Source organism: Rhinolophus ferrumequinum, chromosome 7, assembly GCF_004115265.2.
Source record: "Rhinolophus ferrumequinum isolate MPI-CBG mRhiFer1 chromosome 7, mRhiFer1_v1.p, whole genome shotgun sequence".
NCBI classification, from domain to species: domain Eukaryota; kingdom Metazoa; phylum Chordata; class Mammalia; order Chiroptera; family Rhinolophidae; genus Rhinolophus; species Rhinolophus ferrumequinum.
In genome coordinates this window covers 93,102,091-93,125,638 of record NC_046290.1, presented here as the reverse complement: position 1 = coordinate 93,125,638, position 23,548 = coordinate 93,102,091, and the positions used below count along the sequence as shown (strand labels likewise).

General features: G+C 45.5%; 1 protein-coding gene across 1 annotated transcript in view; it reads right to left on the bottom strand.

Moving 5' to 3' along the window:
• Window positions 1-21,383: 21,383 nt before the first annotated feature.
• Window positions 21,384-23,548, bottom strand: part of FKBP6 (FKBP prolyl isomerase family member 6 (inactive)) — a 32,498-nt gene continuing 30,333 nt past the window's right edge. The window contains exon 8 of the mRNA XM_033110035.1: window positions 21,384-21,430. The gene's annotated coding sequence lies outside the window, so the exon portion shown is untranslated. The remainder of the gene's footprint in view (window positions 21,431-23,548) is intronic.

Genomic DNA, 23,548 nt, shown 5'->3' with positions numbered 1-23,548 from the left:
TGGCAACTCTATGTTGAACTGTTCCAGAGAGGCTGAACCATTTTACATTCCCACTAGCTGTGTAGGAAGGCCCAATTTCTCCACGTTCTTGCAAACATTTGTTCTTTTCTTTTTCCTCCCTTCTTTTCCTTCCTTCCTTCCTTCCTTCCTTCCTTCCTTCCTTCCTTCCTTCCTTCCTTCCTTCCTTCCTTTCCTTCTTTCCTTTCTTCTTTCCTTTCTTTTAAAAATTATAGCCTTCCTAGTTTGTGTAACGTGGTATCTTGTTGTGGTTTTGACTTGTATTTCCCTAATGGTTAGTGATGTTGATCATCTTTTCATGTGCTTATTGGCCATTTGTCTATCTTCTTTGGAGAAATGTCTTTTTAAACACTTTGCCTATTTTTAATTGGGTTGTTGGTCTTTTTATTTGTTGTGTTTTTAGAGTTCTTTATATATTCTGGATACTAATCCTTCATCAGAGATATGATTTGCAAATATTTTCTCCCATTGTATCAGTTATCTTTCAATTTTCTTGGTGGTATCCTTTGAAACACAAAAGTTTTTAATTTTGACAGTCCAATTTATATATTTTTTCTTTCGTTGCTCATGCTTTTGGTGTCATTTCTAAGGAACCATTGCCAAATCTAAGTTCATGAAAATTTACCCCTATGTTTTCTTATAAGAATTCTATCGTTTTAGCTCTTATATTTTGATACATTTTGAGTTAATTTTAACTGATTTTTGTTTGTTGAACCACTCTTGCATTTCAGGGCTAAATCCCACTTGGTCATAATGTATAACCTTTTTTATATGCTGTTGGATTCAGTTTGCTAGTATTTTGTTGAGAATTTTTTTAATCTACCCTTCATAAAGGATATCAGTTTGAAGTCTTCTCTTCTTGTATGTCTTTGCATGGCTTTGATATCAGGGTAATGCTGGCCTCACAGAATGAATTAGGAATGTTCAGACCTATGGATTATTTAGAAGTGGGCGTTTTCATTTCCAAGTGTTTGAATATTTTCCTGTTATCATTTTGTTATTGATATCTAATTTAAGTTCACTATGGTCATACTTTGTATGGTTGCACTTCTTTTATATTTGGAAAGGTTAGTTTTATGACCCCGGATATAGTCTATCCTGGTGAATGCCTCAGGCACTTGAAAAGAATGTGTATTCCGCCATTGTTAGATAGAGTGTTTTACAAATGTCAGTTTGATCCGATTGGTCAATGGTATTGTTTAGCTCTTTAATGGCCTTTCTGATTTTCTGTCAACTAGTACTATTACTTACTGAGAGAAAAGAGCTGTGGTCTCTAACGATAATTGTGAATTTGTCCATTTCTCCTCTCATTTCTGTCAGCTTTTGCTCCATGTATTTTGAAACTCTATTTTTAGGTACATACACATCTAGAATTGCTATGTCTTTTTGGTAAATTGACTTTGTCCCTTGTAATTTTCTTTGCTCTGAAGTATACTTTATCTTTCATTAATATATTTACTCCAACTTTCTTTTTGAATGTTTTCTGGCATATCTTTTTCCATTCTTCTATTTTTAACCTATTTATATTGTTATATTTGAAAAAAGTTTCTTGTAGACAGCATATAGTTAGGTCTTGTTTTATTTTTGTTTTTGTTCTTTCTGACAATCTTTCTTAATTGATGTGTTTATCTACATTTAATGTCATTATCGATCTGTTTGGATTTAGGTCTACCATTTTATTAATTTCTGGGGTTTTCCCCCCTTGTTTTTCCATTTCTCCTTTCTTGTCTACTTTTTGGTTATTTGAATGCTTTTTAGTATTTTATTTTAATTTATCTATTGTGTTTTTGACTATATCTTTTTGTATAGCTTTTTAGCGGTTGTTCTATGGAGCACACTATACATACTTAACTTTTCAAGTCTATTTAGAATCAATATTTTACCACTTCAAGTGGAATGTAGAAACCACAATATAGATCCCTTTACTCTCTCCCATTATGCTGTGATTGTCAGTTAGTACATTGATGTTCAAGGTCTGACAATAAAGTTCACGAATTTGTTGCAACGATGTTGCTAATCTTTTGTTTGATACCAGAGGGATTATTCGTTATGAATTTGTACCAACTGGAAAATAGTTAGCCAAGTTTACTATTTGGAAGTGCTGCAAAGGCTGCGTGAAAATGTTAGACGACCTGAACTTTTCACCAACAATTCATGGCTCTTGCATCACTATAATGCACCAGCTCACATGGCACTGTCTGTGAGGGAGTTTTTAGTCAGTAAACAAATAACTGTATTGGAACACCCTCCCTACTCACCTGATCTGGCCACCAATGACTTCTTTCTTTACCCGAAGATAAAGGAAATATTGAAAGGAAGATATTTTGATGACATTCAGGACATCAAGGGTAATACGATGACAGCTCTGATGGCCATTCCGGAAAAAGAGTTCTAAAATTGCTTTGAAGGGTGGATTAGGTGCTGGCATCAGTGCATAGCTTCCCAAGGGGAGTACTTCGAAGGTGACCGTAGTGATATTCAGCAATGAGGTAGGTAGCACTTTTTCTAGGATGAGTTCGCGAACTTAATTGTCCGACCTCATACATTAAAAAATCTCATCAAACAGCATTATAATTTTTTTGCTTTCAACCATTACACATAGTTTTAAAAACTTAAGAGAAGAATAGTCTACTGTATTTGCCCAGATGTTTACCATTTCTGTAGCTTTCTGTCAATCCTGATATTTCAAGTTTCCTTCTGGTATTATTTCCCTTCTGTGTGAAAAACTTCCTTTAGTAGATAATTTTGAGTAGGTATGCTGGAAACAAATTCCTTTTGTTTTCTTTCATCTGAGAGTCTTCATTTCACCTTAATTCCTGAAGGATATTCTCAGTGGACACAGAACTATAGGTTGACAGTTCTTTTCTTTCCACACTTTAAAATGTTGTTCACTTCTTACTGGCCCCCATCGTTTCCAATCAGAAATCCACAGTTATTTAAATTATTCTCTTCTAATAATGTATGTTTTTCCTCTGGCTTCTTTCATGACTTTTTTTGTCTTTTGTTTTCAGTAGTTTAATTAGAATATATCTGGGTGTGGATTTCTTTCTGTTTATTCTGTTTGTTGTTCACTGAGCTTATTGAATTTGTAGGTTTATATCTTTTGCCAAATTTGGAAAGTTTCCAGCCATTTTTCTTCAAATATGATCTGTTCATATTTTATAGCTTTATTTTGTGGGAGGGATGGGGTGAAGTATGTTACTCCATCTTATCTACCATCTTATCTGGAAAAAGAATCTTAAGTCCATTTTGATTAATAATAATATGGCTAAATTATCTTTTTTTGGATTAGAATTTGCCTAATAAAATTTTCCCATTCCACTACTTACAATATTACTGTATCCTAATATTTTTGTGCCTTTGGCTGTTGCTTAATTATTTAATCTGACACTCTCTTTTAACCTATGAAGTCTACCCATTTCCATTTATTGTGATTAATTATATGTTTGAATTGTGCTATTTATGTATCTTCCCTTTTCTTTATTTCATTTTTCTCCTTTATTGTTTTCTATTAGATTGGTAGCGTTTTCTGTTTTCTCCCCAGCGCCTGCTCCATATATTGCTTTGCAAGTTATACGTTCCATTTTGTTTCCTTTGTAGATTACTCTTAAAATCTTAATCTATATTCGAAATAACAGTGTCTATAGCATATGGCTACCCTTTTAACTAATGTAAGGCACTTAGTCACCTATTGGTGTCCAATACTTTAATTACATCTTTTTATACCCTCTAAATGTTATCATTAGGTTTACTCACATGTTTATTCATTCTTATTTGTATTTTTTGTTTCTTTCTTCTCATCACTTCGTCCTGTGTTATATTATATATCACACATAGGAGATATATATCATATGCTACAAAGGATATACAGGATAGATATCTCTATGAGGGTGCCAAAAAGATGTATACACATTTTAAGAGGAGAAAAAAACTATTAAAATAGTAATACTCAATATATACTGCTAACAAAAATGAATACAAGTCACATTTGACTTCTGCAATTACAAGAGGTGCTCAAAGTTGTTACCATCTGCATCCAGACACTTCTGATTACGGTGAACTACTACTTGGGCAACATTGACCAAAGTGTCCACTTGTACACATTTTTTGGCACCCCTGGTATACGTGTATAGTCAATCCATAAGAGTCTGTTTGTAGTAAACTCTTTCAGTCTTTATTAAAAATGACATTTTTACCCTTGCTCTTCAATAATAATTTAGCTAAATTATTTCTATGTCACTCTCATTTTCTCTTAGCACTTTGAAGATACTCTTAAAGATAGTTTTCTGACTTCTAATGTTGTCATTGACAAATCTACTGACAGAGTAATTGTCATATCTTTGAGGGCAATCTGTCTTTTCTCTCTGATTGCCTTTAAGATCTTTATGACGTTTGGCAGTTTCATGGTGATGTATGTAGGTGTAGATTTGTTTACCTTACCTGGAACCAGTGCTTTTTGAAACTGAAGATTCATATGTTTTACAAAAACTAGAATTTTGTGAATATTATCTCTTTGAGTATGCCCTCTCCACCATCTGCCTATTCTTTTCCTCATGGAACCCCTTTTAGATGTACATTGGACCGTCTCATTTTATTCACATCTCTTATTCTCTCTGTGTCAGTAAGCTTTTGCTGTATAACAAACCATCCCAAAATGTACTAGCTTAAAATAACAATCATTTATTTAGCTCATGATTCTGTGCGTCACCAATTTGGGCTAGGCTCGGGTGGATGGTTCTGGTCTTGGCTGAGCTCACTCATGCATATTGCATTAGCTGGGGACTGGCTGGTGTAGAATGGCTCCAGCTGGGATGACACTCCACCTAGTCCTTCACCCTCCAGCAGACTAGTCTGGGTTAAGTCACTAAGAGTTTTAAGAGAAAGAATGGAAGTACATAAGATCTCTTGAGGCCAAAGCTCAGAACCAACATCACTTATGCCACATTTTACTGCTGGAAGGAAGTTGCAAAGGCAGCCTAGGTTAAAGGGGTAGAGGGGGGTTGGGCGGGAAGACTCCACTTCTTGATAGTAAAAGTTGCAGCTGTAAAATGACATGGAGAAAAACTGAATTTTATAAAATTAGGAAAACGATATTTATTATACTTCTGTGTTTGTGGCCTGTATATGAGGTCTGACAATTAAGTTCACGAACTTGCCACTGTGCACTTACATTGGCAGTACTGTACAAACAGCTTGGTAAGGTTTCATAACCTTGGTATATCAGTGTCTCACAGCTGTGTTCCTGTCGACATGTGATGATGTCTTGCTGAGCGGCGTTCATTATTGTTATGTGTTTTTGTGTGCTGTTGTGAGAATGTCTGAGCTTGAATTAGAGCAATGAACAAACATTCAATTTCTTGTTGAACTTGGCAAGAGTGGAAGTGAAATCAGGGTCATGTTAGTCCAAGTTTATGGAGATAGTGCCATGAAGAAAATGGCAGTGTATAAATGGATTAAATGTTTTTCTGAGGGGAGAGAACACATCACTGATTAAGAGAGGTCAGGGCGGCGAGTAACAAACAAAACTGACCAAAACATTGCAAAACTTCATTGAATTGTGCGTCAAAATCATCGGCTAACTGTGAGAAGCACAGCAGACCAAGTAAACATTGATAGAGAAACAGGAAAATCTTAACTGAAAATCTTGGCATGAGAAAGGAGTGTGTGCAAGAATGGTCCCAAGAAGCTCAGTGATAAACAAAAGCAAAGGAGAGTCGAAGTTTGCCAAAACTTTTGGAGAGGGAAGATGATGTTTTCGGCCATGTTATCACTGGAGATGAAACATGGGTGTACCAATACGACCCTGAAACAAAGCATCAAAGTGCAAACAAATTGGAAGTCAGGCAATTCTCCACGACCAAAAATATTGAGTCAAAATGATGTTGCTAACTTTTTTTGATATCAGAGGGATTATTCATTATGAATTTGTACCAACTGGACAAACAGTTAACTAACTTGACTATTTGAAAGTGCTGAAAAGGCTGCGTGAAAAAGTTAGACAAAAATGACCTGAACTTTTCGCCAACAATTCATGACTCTTGCATTACGACAATGCACCAGCTCACAGGGCACTGTCTGTGAGGGAGCTTTTAGCCAGTAAACACGTAACTGTATTGGAACACCCTCCTTACTCACCCGATCCGGCCCCCAGTGACTTCTTTCTTTACCCGAAGATAAAGGAAATATTGAAAGGAAGACATTTTGATGACATTCAGGACCTCAAGTGTAATATGACGACAGCTCTGATGGCCATTTCAGAAAAAGAATTCCAAAATTGCTTTGAAGGGTGGAGTAGGTGCTGGCATCAGTACATAGCTTCCCAAGGGGAGTACTCCGAAGGTGACCGTAGTGATATTCAGCAATGAGGTAGGTAGCACTTTTTCTAGGATGAGTTTGCGAACGTAGTTGTCAGACCTCGTATGATAGTAGTTTAGATAATAAACTGGGATCAGAATGGAATAAGTTTGACTATTTTTGCAAGCAACCTACAGTCATGGTTAATTTTTGTTAAACTCTGTTTCTCTATGGGGAAATTATGTAGTTCACTAAATTTCTCTTTAGCTATGGGTAATTTGCTGTTTAACCATCCACTGAATTTTTAATTTAATGATAGTATTATTCATTACGAGACATTCTATTTGATTATTTTCTCATGTGCCTATTTTTTTCATAATGCCATTTTTCTCTCATGTATCTTACTCCTTCCTATTATAATTTTAAATATTCTTATTGTATAGTCTCTATCAGATTGTTTTGGGGTATTTAATCTTGCTGTTTGTTTATGTCCAGTTTATTGATCGTGCTAGAGATTTCTTCTATGCACTATCAAATTATCTTTGGCAGGATTTTACCTGTGTGGCTTCAGTGGAGGACCTATTCCTTTAGAGCAAGTTTTGAGTTTGTTTCTGTTAAGTACCCCACATATATTACTAAGCCCGGGACTAATATTTATGTTAATCTCTCAGTTTTAGGGTAGAGATAATTTGAATCTAAAACTTCTGTGAGCACCGGCTCATGGAAACAAACTCTCAGGAGGGATTTTAAAAAATACTACCAGCTAGGTTTAGACAAATTACCTTGTCTTTCCGTGCCAAAGGTCTCTCTTTTCTTTCCTTTTTCTTTTTTTCCTAGCACATTATTTCACTGAGGGAATAGCCCTAGATAACCCCAGCATTAGTTGGGGGTCTCTGTTTCAATCCCCACTTTAGGTAGGTTCAAGGCCTCACCTTTGTTGAATGACAACCTGCCCCCATTTCCTGCCTGTGCCCTCACCACGCCCCCTTCCTCCAATTAGGGCAGCTGCGGCCAACTTGTTTTCATCACCCTCTTCATTTCTGGCTCTTGCAGATTTCTTTTTGTTTGTTGGAGAGTTTGTTTGTTGTTGTCGTTTTAACCTAGCTTTCTTAGGTGTTTGGAGCAGGATGGGTTTCAGGTTCTCTAATCTACTATATTGCTCAAAACAGAAATCCAAATACAAACATAAATTAATTTTTTTCCTTAAGAATCAGAATCATAAATTTCCACGGCCCTCAACACAGGCAGAAGCTCTGTAGAACACAGTTTGAAAACCACTGAGGCAGAAAGAGAACTCAGGCTTCCTGCCACCTGCTTCCACAATTCCAGCCCCAGCACCCTCATGCTCTGTGACTTCGGCAAATTCCTTAGCTTCTCTGAGCCTTCCTTTTCCCTTCTGTATGAATAACCATACCTAACTCTCAGGGCCTGGGAACACGCATGGAAAGCCCTGGCCCTGTGATGCTTGAGGTGTGTGTGGGGGGTCTCTCCAAATGGCAGTCTTTGGTATAACCTGTAAAATTACATTAGGTGTAACACCCCTCTGCCTAGTCAGGTGAACGGCTGGACGGCTGGTGACAGGCACGGTTGCAAGCTGTTTAAGTCCACACAGGGACATCCGTACAGAATGTGGTCTCCCCAAGCAGAACCTGGGACCCAGGAGTCCCATCTCCTTTCCCATTCATTTCTGGAAGGACAGCCCTGGCTGGCCACACCTAATGAGAACGCTCTCTGATCAGCTGTGGTCGGGGACCCCTCGAGAAGCACCCCACGCCCTCCCACTGACCTCGATTTCCAAACTGCAGATTCACTCCGGGTGGGGGTGCGGTGGTGGCTAGAGAAGGATCCCCACGTTCTCCCTACAGGCGGGGGTGAAGGGGTGGGGTGGGGGTAGGGAAGAGGGGCGGGAGAGGGACACCCCAGCGGAGGCGGTGACCCGCAGGGTAGGCCCCTGCACAGGAAGAAAGGCATTTTTGTCTCGTTCTGAATCCGCCTCGGGTTTCGCACTTCCCTTCCCCAGGACAATCCCGACCTTCACCGTGAAGGGCCTTTTGCAAACACACACACACGCACATGTATTTTTGGAAGAAGGGGAAAAATTCCAAGAGAACCTCTGCTCGGTTAAAAATGAAGTGAAGATTATATTAAGAATGAAAGCCGAGCGGGGCCGCTGGGGCGCAGACAGAAGGCCCTTTCATCGCGCCCGGCCGCGCGCCGCAGGCAGCTGCCAACACAAACGCGGGCGGAACAGAAGCTGCGGAGCCGCCGCCGCGCTGCCAGGCCGCGTCCCCGCCGTCCCGGGGCTGGCGCTGCGCCCGTTTCCGCTCTGCTGACGCGCCCAAATCGCCCGACGGGCGGCTGGGACCCCGGACCCGCGCGGGAAGAGAGCCCGTGGGGACGCGCGACTTCCAGGCCGAGCTTCACCTGAGCGTCCGGAGCCCCCAGGTGGGACCCAGAGATTCCTGCCTCCGCACTTCGGTCCACACCGCTGCCTGCCACCCTTCGCTGGGACCGTCTTCTGTTTCTGGGACGTTCGTCCTCATCCCAGCGCTTAGTGTGTGCTCAGTGAGCTCAAGGCAGCCTCCTCCATGAAGCCTGCCTGGGACTCCCACGGGCCATACCTGGGTCTTCCCCGGCATGGTCTGTGTCCTTCCTGCAGCACCTCATCCCCCCCACCCCGCGTGTTGTTGGGCCAAAGAAAGGGCCCATGCCTGCCACCTGCCCCTGCCCTGTGCGCCCAGTGCTGGCTCCCTATGGAAATCCCCCCTGGAGGATGGGCAGCCTAGAAGTTAGACAACTGAGGATTATAACTTCCATTAATGTTGGGAAAGCCATGCAACCACTGCTGTGAGTTGAACTGGGTGCAGCCAAGTCATCCTTCCCTACTTCTCAGGACTCATGTGAGACTTAGGAAAGAGGCTGTGGAGAGGTAAGAACAGCTTGGAAGTGGGGGTGCCTTGGCCTTTCTCTATGAGGCATGCACTCCGGGCCACTGCCCAGATCTCACCCCCTCACAGGAGGATTAATCACTCTGTTCAGCCCAAAGGCTCCCTCCTAGCAGGGGGAGAGGTTATGTCAGCCTACAGCCTGCCTGACTTCCAGGATACTTCCTTCCCAGTTCTTCCTCATCACTCGGCTTTCATCCCAATGCAGAGGAGGGCACTAACTAGGTTGGCCAATCAGAGGCCACCATCCACCTTCCGGTTGGCTCAGGGATGGGCAGTGACCCACCCTAAGCCAATCAAAGCTTTCTGTGTGAAAGCTGGCAGTGAAGCTCTGGGTTTTGGTACCTGAAGGGGTGAAGTTGAAGCTGCCAGGGGTTCCCTGGACCCAAGAGGGAAGCAGAGGTAAGAGATGCAGCCAGTGAGGGGCAAATGAGAAACAGTAAAGTCCAGAGAGTCAGAGACGGAAATCATCCTGGGTCCCCAGGATCCAGCTGTGCTGCAGACAGAGCCACCTCTGGACCACTCAGGACAACAGCCAATTCATTCTCTTTTGGTTTGGACCAATTCAAGTTGAGTTTCCGTCAGTTGGAATTGAAAGAGTCCCACCTAATATCCTCTCCATACCTAAAACCTGAGGCCTGAGCCCTTGCACTTGGTGTTTGTGGCCTTCCCTTTCTGGCCTTGGGCTGCCTTAAACTGTCCAGCAGCCTACCATTTACAAAGGACTTTCACAAGCATGAACACAGGGGATCCCCACCACAGCCCAGGTGTCAGATAAGGAAACTGAGGTTTCCGTATTAAATACCGTATCCAAGGTCACAAAGGCATAAGGGATGTGGATGACATGCAGCCAAGTCATCTCAGACCCCAGCTAGTCTCCCAGCCACACCCAGCCATACTCCCCTTTGTCCTCCTGCAGCCTCCCTCCCACCTTGGCTGGGACGCACTGCTTCTGAACCCCACACTCACGTTTTTCCATGGTGCAGGGTGGTTCTGGTCCCCCTCCTGCTCTCTGCTGACCTCAGTCCTTCATAGCTCAGTGCATGCACCCCCCCTACCCCCCGCCCCACGCCTAGAGCCTGCAGCCAATATTGTCATTTGGCACTTGTGCTCTGGATGCTGCAGGCTGGGTGGCTGCATTTCCCATGCTCCCCATGCACAGGGTCAGGGGCTGAAGGCAGGAGCCTGTCCTGCGCTACTTTAGATCTTTCTTTTGAATATTTAGGGGGCAAAAGCCACAGGATGTGACAACTGATGAGATTTCAGAAATGAGGGCAAGAGAGGAGAGTCAAGCGTGGTGACCCCTAGGTTTGCTTCTGGCTGGAGTGTTTACTAACCAACCTCAGGAACATGAGAGGAGGTCCAGGTTAGGAGGAGAGACCAGGGACAGGCGGCCTCAGGCCTCTGGGGGTCCAGAGAGGGTGGGGCTGGAGCGGGAGGTTTAGGAGGCTCTGAGGTAAATAAAGATGGGGGCTGAGGCTTTGGAAGTTGATGAGTTTACCCCAGATGAACTCATTCATGTGGAAGAGAAGATGATCAGGGACAGCACCCCAACATTTAGGGACTGGGGGAAGAAGGAAGAGGGAAAGAGGAGGAGGAGAAAGCGAGGAGGAAGGTCAGTGAAGGAGACAGAACAGGAGAATGGTTTGTGAACGCAACATGAGAAGGAATTTTAAGGAAGGAGCGTTCATAAGTGGCAAACGATCTCAGAGGTCCATGGGAGAAGATTCTTTCCAGAAGGAAGGTCCTCACTGGACTGTCAACTAAAGGGTCACTGAGGATCTAGGTAAGAGTAGTGTCCATAGAGTGGTGACATAATGGGCCAAGAGGCAACCGATGGAGGAAACTGAGAAAGCAAGCGCAGACAACTCAACCAAAAGCCTGGCAAATGTGGGCTTAACAAAAAGGAACAAGATACACTGAAAACTACACAACATCATTGAAAGTTATTTAAAAAGACCTAAATGGAAAGACATTCATGTTCATGGATTAGAAGACTCAATATTGTCAAAATAGCAGTGCTCTCCAAATTGATCTACAGGTTCAAATCAATCCCACCAAAGTCCCCCTAAAAGCTACTTTTTTGAAGAAATTGACAAGCTGATCCTAAAACTCATAAGAAAAAAAATGTAAGGAATCTAGAATAGCTAAAACAAAAATTTTTAAAAAAGAACAAAGTTGGAGAACTCACAATTCCTGATTACAAAACTTACTACAAGGCTATAGTAATCAACCATATAGTAAACTGTATGGTAGTGGCATAAGGGTAGACAGATTAGTGAAATAGAATTGAGAGTTCAGAAATAAACCCAAACATGTATGGTCAACTGATTTTTGACAAGGGTGCCAAGACCATTCAATGGGTCTTGAATAGTCTGTTCTACAAATGGTGCCAGGAAACTGGATACCCACATGCAAAAGAATATAGCTGGGCTCTTACTTCAAGACATATACAAAAAATTAACTCAAAATGGATCAACAACCTAAATATAATATAAAACTCAAAAATTATTTTTTTATTTTAAGAAAATATAGCTTATGAAATCATTAATTATAATAGCCAAATACCAAACAATGGAGCAATACAGAAATTACTGTAGCCATTAAAATGATATTTATGAAGATATTACAATAATAATACTCATATAATCATTATATTATCATTTAAGTGTATAAAGTTGTAAAATTGTTTATATAGTATAATTAGGATCACAATGATAGTAAAAACAGCACAGAAAAAAACAGCAAAATATTAATAGAAATTATGTTTGGATAGTGAGGTAAAGATTTTCCCATTTTATTTCTATATATTTTCTAGCTGATTTATAACAAACATTATTGCTTTTATAATAAACACTGAATTATGTTCTAAAATATTAAAATATTTTAGTAGTCCTAGACTAAGAGAAACGATCAGTACTGACTCTCCACTTCCTGCAAGTCAGCTAGACTTTCCTAAGCATTTACTACATGCCAGGGACTGGACCAACAGTCGTCACTTATTAATCCTCAGCACCACCCTAAGAGGAAGGCAATGCTGTTATCCCTGTTTTATAGATCGGGAAACTGGCTCACAGAAGTTAAGTGAACTTGCCCAAGGTCACAGAGCTAGTAAGTGGCTGAGTGCAACGTGAACTCAAATGGTCTGCCTGGAGCTCACCTCTTAACCACTATGTGACGGAGGTGTTCTCAATGAGACTCTAGCAGAGATGGTGATTAAACTAATGCAACCCTGGCAGGTGCCGGAGCTTCTCTGGCTTCTAATTTCTAATACTAGTATCTACTCAATAGAGTTGTTGTGAGATGATACATGTAAACAAAATGCCTAACACAATGCTGGGCACACAGTAAGCATTCTGTGTGAGGTCGGGCCATTTCTAAACAAGAACAAGTATCTCCAGCCGTGAGCCCACAGCTTCAGCAGGATGAGCATTCCACGGGACTCCTGAGAATTGTCACTTAGGCGTCTGCATCACCATGAGGTTCCCCACCCATTTTATTATTATTTTTTATTAGTTTCAGGTGTACAAAGCAACGTAATAGATATTTTAAACCCCTCATAAAGTGATAGCCGCCCCCCCAATCTACTACCCCTCTGACATATAGCTGTTGCAATACCATTGACTGTCTTCCCTATGTTGCACTCCACATCCTGTGACTATACGTACTTATATATTTAGTTATAGTTGACATTCAATATTATTCTACTTCACCTTCAGGTGTCTAGTGCAGTGATCAGGCCTCTACACAGCCTATGACGTGATCCCCCTGATAAGTCCAGTGCCCATCTGGCACCTTACATGATCTTTACAACATTGTTGATTATATTCCCCATACTGTATTAACTACCAATTTGTATTTCTTAATACCTTCATTTTTTTTCACCCTGTCCCCAACCCCATTTAAAGCTCTAAAATTCTTAAAAGAAAACATAGGGGTAAATCTTCATGACCTTGGATTTGGCAATGGTTTCTTGTGTATGACACCAATAACATAAGAAACAACAAAAACGATAGGTAATTTTGGACTGCATTAAAACTTTTGTGCTTCAAAGGACAACATCGAAAAAGTGAAAAGGCAATCTGCAGAAGGGGGTAAAATATTTGTAAATCATAAACTTGATATGGGACTATATATATATGTGTGTATATATATATATAAAGAACTCTTAAAACTCCACAATAAAAGGCAAATGACTCAATTAAAAAATGGTTAAGGGACCTAAACAGACATTTCTTCAAAGGAGATACACAAATGGCCAACAAGCACATGAAAAGATGCTTGACTTCACCTGTCATTAGGGAGATGCAAATCAAACCACAATGAGGTACAATTTCACATGCATTAGGATGGCTATAATGAAAAAAAGAGAAAATAACAAGTGCTAGTGAGGATGTGGAGAAATGAGGACACTCATACGTGACTGGTGGGAACGTAAAATGGTGAAGCTGCTGTGGAAAATAGTATGGCTGTTCCTCAAAAAATTACACGTAGAATTACTGTATGACTCAGCCATTTTAAGGAAGAATGTTCTTAAGTGACAAATGATCTCAGAGGTCCGTGGGAAAAAGACCAGAAGGAAGGTGCTCACTGAATAGTCAATTCTCCGCTATACACCCCAAAGAATTAAAACCAGATGTTCAAACGAAAATATACATGATGTTCATAGTAGCATTACCCACAATAGCCAAAAAGTGGAAACAAACCAAATGTCTATCAATTGATGAGTGGATAAACAAAATGTGGTACCTCCACACAATGGGACATTATCCACCTAGAAAAAGGAATGAAGCACTGACACATGCTACAACATGGATGAACATTATGCTAAGTGAAAGAAGCCGGCCACAAAAGGACAAGTATTGCATGCTTCTATTTACATGAAATATTCAGAATATGCAAATTCAGAGAGAGACAGCAGAGTGGTGGGTGTCAGAGACGGAGGGGAGAGGAAAACAGGGAGTGGCTACAATGGGTGTAGTATTTCTTCTGGGCGTGATGAAGATATACTCAAATTAGATAAGGTGATAGTTGTGTAACTTTGTGAACGTGCTAAATAAAAGACCCCACTGAACGGTATACCTTAAAAGAATGAAATTCGTGGTATGTGAATTATATCTCAATTTGAAAAAAAAAAAAAAGGAGGAAGGAGATATGATGCTATTGTCTTGTAAAAATTGTTAACTCTCCTGGAAGGACACCTAGAAAACTGCCAGCAGTGAGAAGGGACTAGCAATAGGGTGGGGGGCAAGGACTGATGGAATGGATTACGGTTCAAGAAGTAAATAAATGAAGTGAAATAAAAGGGGTCTGGCTCTGCGGGAAAGGCGGAGGCAGGGTTGAAGGAGTGTTCTAGTAGGAAACAGAGACGGGCCATGTGTGGAGGCAGAGGAAAACCTATGTCACAAACAGAGGATGCTTATGAACTGGATGGGACCAGGGTCAATTGCACAGAAAGTGACAAGGAATGGACACTTCTGCCCCCAGGACCCAGGGGAGCAGGAGAGGTGGGCGGAGATACAGAGAGGTGGGGTGAGGGGAAAGGGGGGCCTTATTTCATGTTCAATTGGCCTTTGTTTTCTCTGTGATGGAAGAGGCCAGGTCACGGTGCTGGAGAGAGGAGTGGGGGTGCTTGGAAGGGAACGGGGCCTGAGAATCCAGGGCAAGGTTAGGAAGGGCCTCCTCATGGAATCGAAAAGGAACCCGTGACGCAGGAAAGGGCTGCTGAGTAATTCTGAGGTTGGAAATGCACCTTGGTGATTTTCAAATCCATTCCACAGAGCCTGAGTAAGGCTCTTTGTGAGCTGGGGGACACTGCGCTATTGATGGCTGGTAGCTATCGCCTGTGGCCATACAGAGGCCGGCCCACCTAGGCGTCTGCGTTAAGCTCCAAATGTCAAGTGTGGTGGGAGAAGTGGGCCTTCAACGCCCATGGGAGGGAGGGAGCCCGTGTGAGGCCGGGCCCTTGCAGGGGTGTGTGGGAAGCGGGGTTGGAGGTGCAGAGCACTAGCAGAGGAGCACAATCTGCCAGGACCTCGGGGAGGCCCCCCTGGGCTGGGGAGTCACGCTGGCTCTCTCGGGGCTGGGACCCTGAGAAAAGGTGACTGACATTGTAGTGGTCTTCAGTCCTAGCAGTTAACTCCGTTTTCTGACAACTGAGCTTAAAGCTAGTTGTGTCTGCTGTGGCCCCAGGGGGTTCCCAACGGTCCCCTAGGGGTTTCCCAACGGGATTTGGCTTTCGCAACCAGCATGAATAGAGGTAGCCCCATCATGAAGGGGGAGAAGTGAGGCGCAGACCACAGCTTTGTCCAATTGCCCGTGGCCCTTCTCTGGGCCAGTGACCATCCTCAGGTCTGCAGCCTGCAGACCTGCCTGGGGTCTTGTGGCTGGGGTGAGCTAACACAAACCATGGCCCCCACCTGCATGGATGGATGCTGTTCCCCCAGCCTGCCCCCACCAGCACTTGCCCTGTCCTTTTTAGCAGTAACTGCACCTCACAGTCATACTGAGCTCACAGTCAGTCACCCCGAGTTTGTCCTTTTTTGCATCAAGGGTCCTTGACGCAGAATTCCTTGACACAGCACACCGATGCCGACCTCATTCTAAACCACCAATTCTGCATTATTTTTCTGACTTGTCCATAGGATTTCATGAGGCTTGTAGACATAACTCATAAATGAGATCCATTTGTTTCTTTGACAAATCAGGGCTTCTGTCTACCTGACTGCGCTGGGGAATGGAGAACCAAAGCAGCCGAAGGATTATCGCGGCCCTCGAGGAGCTTACAGCCGTGGGGAAGTCAGACCATCTGATTACCATGGGAAGCAGGGGCGTCAGGGTGACGTCAGGGTGGTCAGGGAAGGCTGCTTGGAGGAAGGAGAGCTTAAGCTAAGTTTTTTTCCTTCTCTCTAGGTTTATGAATGTATTTTTAACTATGTTATATGTGTGGTTTTTATATAAAGAAATTAAAATGGTTTTTAAAAACATGAGAAAAAAAATCTAATACCAAGCAAAGAGGATAACTTCTGTGATTTTGTTTGCTGGATTGGAGACAGAAATTCACTTTTGTGCCAAGTGGCCCCTATTCCACGATTGTCGGGGCAGCTGATAGTTAGCTGGGGACACATATCTTGACTCCCAGTCCTGCCACTATAGGCGTGTGAGTCTTGGGGCCTTCCATCTTGTCTTAAGCTAAGCTTTGGGAAAGGAGTGGAAATGCGGTCTGAGAGCAGCGCCTGAGGAGGCACACAGGTGTGGAATGGTGTGAACCTTTAGGAACCGAAATGGCTCAGTGTGGCTGGAAAGCAGGGAGCCTGGCAGAGTGTGGCTGGAGGGGGGCCAGCCCTTCGGTGCTAAATTAGGGATTTTGAACTTTATCTCAAAGGCTGCTGGGAGCGAGGGAACCACCGAAGCCAGAGCAGGCCAGCGCTAGCTGGTGGACGAGGGCTGGGGGAGCCCAGACTGGGACCGGGGAGGCCGACGGGAAGGTGAGAAGTCCTTGGTGTCTCATCCAGGCAGGGCGGAGAGAGGAAGAGTTGGGTTTTGCGCGTGGGGTTGCGATACAAGGGACACCAGGAGGTGAAATCCTCAGCCTTGGTGAGCGACACAAGGAGGCTGAGCGGGAGGACAGCTCAGGCCTGGTCAGAGGGACAGGAGCAGCAGCAGCGGAGGGTATTGAGGTGCACCATGTGTGGGGGTCCCTCCAAACCAAACCAACCAACACAAATGTGTTTGGCAAGCTTCTCCTTCAAGAACAGAGGACGGCTCCAGCATGTCGGCTCCTACTTATCCATCTCACTGTTTACCTCGGAAGGTGCTTGGAAAGTTTCGCTGGACCAAGTCTGACCGCGCACTCTTATGATGTCACAATCATGACCGAGTTGATGAAAACGATGAGAGAAGTCAAGGTAAGCTTCTTCCCCAGGTCAGGAGAGAGAAAGAGCGACAGGAAGAGCACAGCCTTTCTGTGCAGCTCAGAGAGAGTAGGAGTCTCCAGGACTGGTTTTCACCTGGCGAAGAAGAGCCTTCCGGGCGTCCCAAGGCCGACAGCAGGGCTTTGGGATCCCGTCACACAGCCTTCTGGGATCTGGTCCTGTCTGCCCACAGGTCCTCTGCTCGAAAAGACTTCCATTTTCTCAAGTGCACAGGCAGGGTCATGCTCTAGGTTCTGCTCCCACCGCTCTCCGTCTGGCTCAGAGCCTTCCGGCTCCTGTGTTCCAACGCTGCTCACTCAAGTCACCTGCCTGCAAAAGCCTTCCCAGCCCCTCCCGGCTTTGTGCTTGGGACGACTACACTTGCTGCCTTTTTCTCCTCTTTGGGGACGAGGGCCCGACTCTTGGAGATGGGTCCCAACACCCAGCACAGATCAGTCTTCACTGAGTGACCATGTTGAGCCACTGGTGGGGGAGGGCGGAGAGAGGGAGAGAGAGAGAAAGAGAACAAGCCCAGGTCACTTGTTGTGGCACAGGTGAGCCATAGTTTCTCTGAGGCCACCTGACTTGCCCGGAAAGTATAAAGAGGGTTATGTCGCCACCTACTGTCCACTTTGCTCTGCAAAAGTCAGCCAGGGCCTTCGGGCCCTTGGCTGGGAGGGGAAAAGAGCTCAAATCCTCTTTCAGAAGACAGTAACGGGCCTTCCGTGCAGAGACAGGGGAGAAGTCCTTGACAACTTAGTGGAAAGGGCCATGTTCCAAGTTTGAACTGGTCCAGCTCAGCTCTAACTATGTGAGCTGGGGCAATCCTTCCTCCCCTGGGCCCAACCACCGTCTCTCAAATGACATGGTAAGTTGTCAGGTTCTGTGGTCAGGACGACGAAACCCTTTAGGGAGTCAGTTTCTTAACCTCTTTTCCTTCCTTGGTAAGTGCAGGTGCCACCACTTGCCTCACAGAGTTGTCATGACAATGAACGGAAGTGTGCTCTGAGGGCCCCGGCCAGCCCCACAGATGGCAGCTGTCATTACCCTGACACCACACTGCCCAAGACGCCTCGGGGAGGCTGGCTTGGTAATACTCATTACACACATTTTGCGAGAATGCATTCAAAGGCGCACACACACACACACACACACACACACACGAAACACATTAACATGGCTGCCTATGGGAGAGGATATGGGGATACAGACATAAGTAAACGAAATAGGAGGCCTTGCCCAGGTTAGTGGTGATGATGTGCCATGACATGACTGAGGAGCATAATTAACTCTAGTCTCTGCACCCGAGGTTAAAAGGGGGACTAAACCCCCAAACCCACTTCTGGTGAAAGATGCTTTACTGAGAACCAACTGTGTGAGGTGACTAGATGAGGCCAGCACCACCTTAGTTGCCACACGCTGCCCACGAGTGGGGAGCCCTTTCAGAAGTTCTTTTTCGGAGAGCATCCGTAAACAAGCTGATCTTGCTCTTCAGGGGCCACAGGTCTCCCCGGCAGCCTCAGGAGACACCAGTGTCAGGCACACGCGTGCTGGGTGAGCGGCAGCCAGCGGTCTTCCCTCAGAGCCCTGCTCGTGCGTGCTGCCCGGCCACTCCTGCCTCTCCAATTCCCCTCCACAGTTCACACTGCAGCCAGTTACCTTTCCTTCTAGTCTTTAATTACTCTAATAACACACAGACACATCTTAAACCACATAGAAGCCCTCAGAACAAAACATGGAAGCCCCCTCTACGCCCCATGCCGTGCTCGCCGGAAGGACCACTGTGAGGTTTGGAGCCCATTCTTCCAGTCCTTTATTCCCACTCCATGCACTCTCCAGGTTCTACCTTAGGCTGTAAAAGCCACCAAGTGTCCCCAGCATAGCTATACTGTGATTTCTCTCATCACTCCCCTCTGAAGGACTTGTGTCCAATTTTGCCATGTCACCAACAAGGACGCAACCCATTTAGTCCACAAGTGTAAATGGTGTTGAAGGATTGAGTCCTGCAAGTGGGATTGCTGGGTTCAAGAGTGTATATTCTTAAACTTTTAATACTTTCAAACTGCCTTCCCAAAAGCTTTTACCCTGGAGTAATCTTCCAGAAACACCAATCTCATGACACTTCTCTGTTCTAAAGTTCTCTCAGCAACTCTTCTCCAAGATTAAGGCCTGGAAAGGAGGCTGAAGAGAGAGAGGCTGGGCATGAAGGCTCAGCTCCCCCGACTGGAGGGTCCTGTGTGCACCACATGTGTGGACGTGCCTGTTGTGGGGGTGGAGGCAAGGCCGAGGACGCATCACGTGATGGGAACTGAGGCAGAGGAGGTCCGTGGAGGCTAAGGAGTAGATAGCGGAGTGGCACATCCGGACAGCAGGGCTGACTCTTAGCCTGGCTTGCTGGACAGCCACACCGGAGGCCAAAGAAGACAGAGACAGATAGCAGGGGGGTGAACAACCTTGCCAGTTGCTGGAATAGGGCTTGGCAGAGCGGGCTGGATGGAGTGTGGGGTAAGGATGGTTCTGGTCTGGGTCCCCCTGAAACTAGAGGGACTGAGGGACATCTAACCCTAGGTGACCCCAGACCATGATCTAAGGTCATGGCCTCTACAGAAAACCACTCTCCTGAGGCTGTCATTCCAGCCCCCTGGGTTGAAGGAAACACCTGGGAAGGGCAGGGGTCTCCTCGGGGAGGCCACTTAGAACTCTGGTCCCAGACACACCCCCCTCCCCCCTGCCCCAGGCAGAGGCAGGGTGCAGTCCGCTCCAGAAAAACTCGGCTTCTGCTCTCTACGCAGATCCTGTCGGAAAGGGGGGCACTGGAAGGTGGGGGCACAGGCCAGGAGCTTCCCTGGGACAGGGAACATGCCCAGCCCTCCAGCGAGGCCTGTGGTGTGGTTGGCTCCCTTGTCCAACCTCAGCCACTGATCGTCTGAATTATGTATGAAATGCTCCCAAATGTTTTTTGAAGGGCGAGGGGCAGGAGGGGTGGCAATGGGAAGAGTGAAACCAAAGGATGGCTCAAGGGGTAGGAGGAAATCCAAAAGTGTGGACGGACGGTTGGAAATTCAGGGAAGGCAGTGTCCCAGGAAGGAGGCAGCTCCAGAGCATGATAAAATCAAGTACAGTAAAGGCAGAGAAATGCCCGCTGGCTTAGACTGCCAGGGCGTGTGTGTGGGGGGTGAGATGGCAGGAAGGCAGCAGCAGGCTGAGGAATAACTGGCAGTGAGACAGTGGAGACAACACCCTTGAAGGCTGGCCAGGAAGAAAGAGGGAGGCCACGGGGCTGACACAGGGATCCAAGGGCAGTACGGGCGTTGCGGGAAAGACTGCGCAGTTTACCTCCTGGGGGGCACACACAACTGCGGGGTGGATGGCAGGGGCGGAAGCAGAGCCAGCTGACAGGGGCATGGGGGTCAGCCCAGGAGGAGGGCGTGCAGAACAGCGAGGCACCAAGGCTGCCCTGCCAGGGAGTCAGGCCCCGGCCGGCCCGAGAGGGGTCACAGGAAGCCCTGGGCTGTACAATGGCGGGAGGGCTGGCTGCCTCCAAGGTTTCCAATTAACTGTCTCAAAACAGCTCCGCACAGAAGCGGGCCGGTTTCAAGGGAACCCCATCCCAATGCGCAAGCATTTATTATTAGGTAAATAGAAAAGAATTGCTCTGGTTATAGAAAACAAACCCAACAACCCCTCGTGCTGACCCAACTGGTCTTAATGAACGGCTGTCCCTTCGCCTCACCCACTGACTTTACAAGTTGAGTTGAGTTCACACAATTAATTTACACTGGATCTTGCAAGGACAAGGAAGTGTTTTATTTATTTACAACAAAAACATTTGTAACATAATTCTCCCTCTTCAAAACAGAGAACCCCATAAAATACACACAGCAATCTCTATTTGTATTTATCCAGGGACATTAGCAGCCAGAAGGGGGTTGGGACTGGGAGAAAAGCCAAGAACTAATTCCATTAAAAAAAACAACAAGAAACTGCCTTAAAAAAATAGCATTTTTCTACTTGTCAGTAGCTACACTTTCCCCTACTCTGTGTATGAAAAAGTGAAACAGAAAACAGCACCTGTGAAAACACATTTCAGCAGCGTCAGGGATGAGGCAATGACCAGGGCTCTGGAATCCCAGCCCGTCTTCCGAGCAGGCCACTGGGACACAGTCTGCCCCAGGGAGTTCTTTCTTTCCAAAAGGCCCCCGCCACACTCACAACTAATGAAGCAGTTTTACTTCTCTTGCTTGTAGTTAGGTGAAGTATCTAGGAATCAAACACAGAAGTTAGAAACACAGCAGGACTCAGGCATCCAAGCAAAGGCACTGCCCATGGTCACAGCCACGTAGGGGCCAAAGCCAGCCCTGGGTCTGCGGTGACAGAACTAGACGGGAATCGGGGAACAGATGCCCCCATTGCATGGCTTCTGGGAAATGGTTACCAAGTAATATGGTGGCTTTGAAACTTCTATTCAAGAAAACAGGACACAATTGCAAAGAGTCAGAACAAAGGACACTAAAATCATCCAGTTCATGTTCTTCATTTTTTAGATGACGCCCCGAAATAAGTGACTAATTTCTGAATGCAGACACAGCTTTATTCATTAGTCTCTCTCAACTGTTTCACAAGGAGTGACTTCCTCAACCGCTTAAATATGCGAATAACATCTCCAAAGAGCCAAACATGTAAGCAGCAGCTTTTCAGTGGGACCGACAAACACCTGTACCAAACACTGGGCAGCACAAGCCATACAGGGTGTTAACCAGACGAGAAGCGGGGCAGACCTTTCATGGGCGGCTCCACATACACTTGGCGTCTAACCACACAGATAACAGCCATGCTGATGGCAGAGACAGTGAGGTCGTTTAACTAGGACCAGAAGACCTGGGTTGACTCCTCGGCCCTACTGTTTCCTGTTCTGTGATGCAGGGCAAGCCACTCATCCTTTGTGCTCTCACCTGTACATTGTGCATGGCAGCTGTTACAAGGCCACTGTGACAGTTGTCTGAAGGAGGGCACATAAGGAAAGCTATTCTGACAACAGATTGATCGTTCTGCAGTCATCTCCTTCCCAACTCCCTTGCAGCCCAACCTGACCCTCGGCCCATGTAAAATGCTGCTGCACAGGGTGCTGGCAGGAGGTGTCTTCCCAGCACTGGTGTTCTGGTGTGACCAGCTGCCTAGGCCGTGCTGGGGGGTCGGGGGTGGGGTCTCAGTAAGATGACCCCATTCATTCCCTTCTTGCAGAATAGCAGTTTCTGAGGTGAGGAGAGAAACTTGCCCTGTGACACACCCCCATCCCTGCCCACCTCTGGGCAGCAGCAGCCAGTGGCCGCAGTGCAGGGCAGAAAGGGGAGGTCAACGCTTCCTCCTCCAGTTGTCTGTCCACTGTGCTTCTCATTTAGATCTAGTGTGAGGAGTGCTTTTCTTGGGCCTGTAACTACTATGGCACCCTGCTCAGTAAGCCTTTGTTGGCTGGCCTTTAGAACAAATTATAGAAAAATATGGTACCAGGGAAAGTCAACATACAAATCTCACAGTCACCACTCTTAGGGAACTCTTTTTCCTGGGATAAAGAGATGAATAAACAACAAGTGCTATGAAGAAAATAAGTAGGCTATGGGGACGCAGAATGACATAGGTTTCTACTTCACATCAAGTGGAAAGATCTCTCTGAGGCGGAGACATTTAAGTAGATGGAGCTCTGAATAATCCAGAGAAGGGCGTCCCAGGCTGCAGGAATACTGACGCAAAGGCCACGAGTCAGGAACACGATGGGAGTGTGTGAGAAACATCCCGGAATTCACTGCAGCTGAGGTGGGGTGAGCACCGGGAAGAAAGGTAAGAAATGACATTGGGGGGACAGCAAAGGGCCAAGTCATGCAGGGCCAGAGGCATCAAGAAGGGCTTCAGGTTTTGCTCAGAGTGCAATGGAAGCCACTGGAGGCTCTGAGCAGAGAAGTCACTTAAAAAAACCCCAGATTATTCTGGCTGCTTTGTGAAGAGAGATTGCAGGGGCATAAGAACAGCAGCAGGGAGAACAGTCCCTTAACCTGGGCAGGCTCGCAGACTGCTCTTCCTAATACACAAGTCGTGATGCCACTCCCGTTTCAGGATTTCAGAGACTGGCACCTCACTTCCCATTATTCCTCCACAGACCCACATAAGGCCAACTATTCTAAGACCTTCACACTGGAGAGGCCATCTGTGGGCTCCCGTGGATAGTCCAGCACACGCCTGACGACAATGAGGGCCACCCAGCCACTGAAGTGGGAAGTTTCTGGGGTACTCTGTTGGGCACCCAGAAGAGGAGGGGATGAGGGCATGACCACACAGGATGCACACGGGCAGAAACATCAGAAACCTTCCTGTCCAAGCCCACGC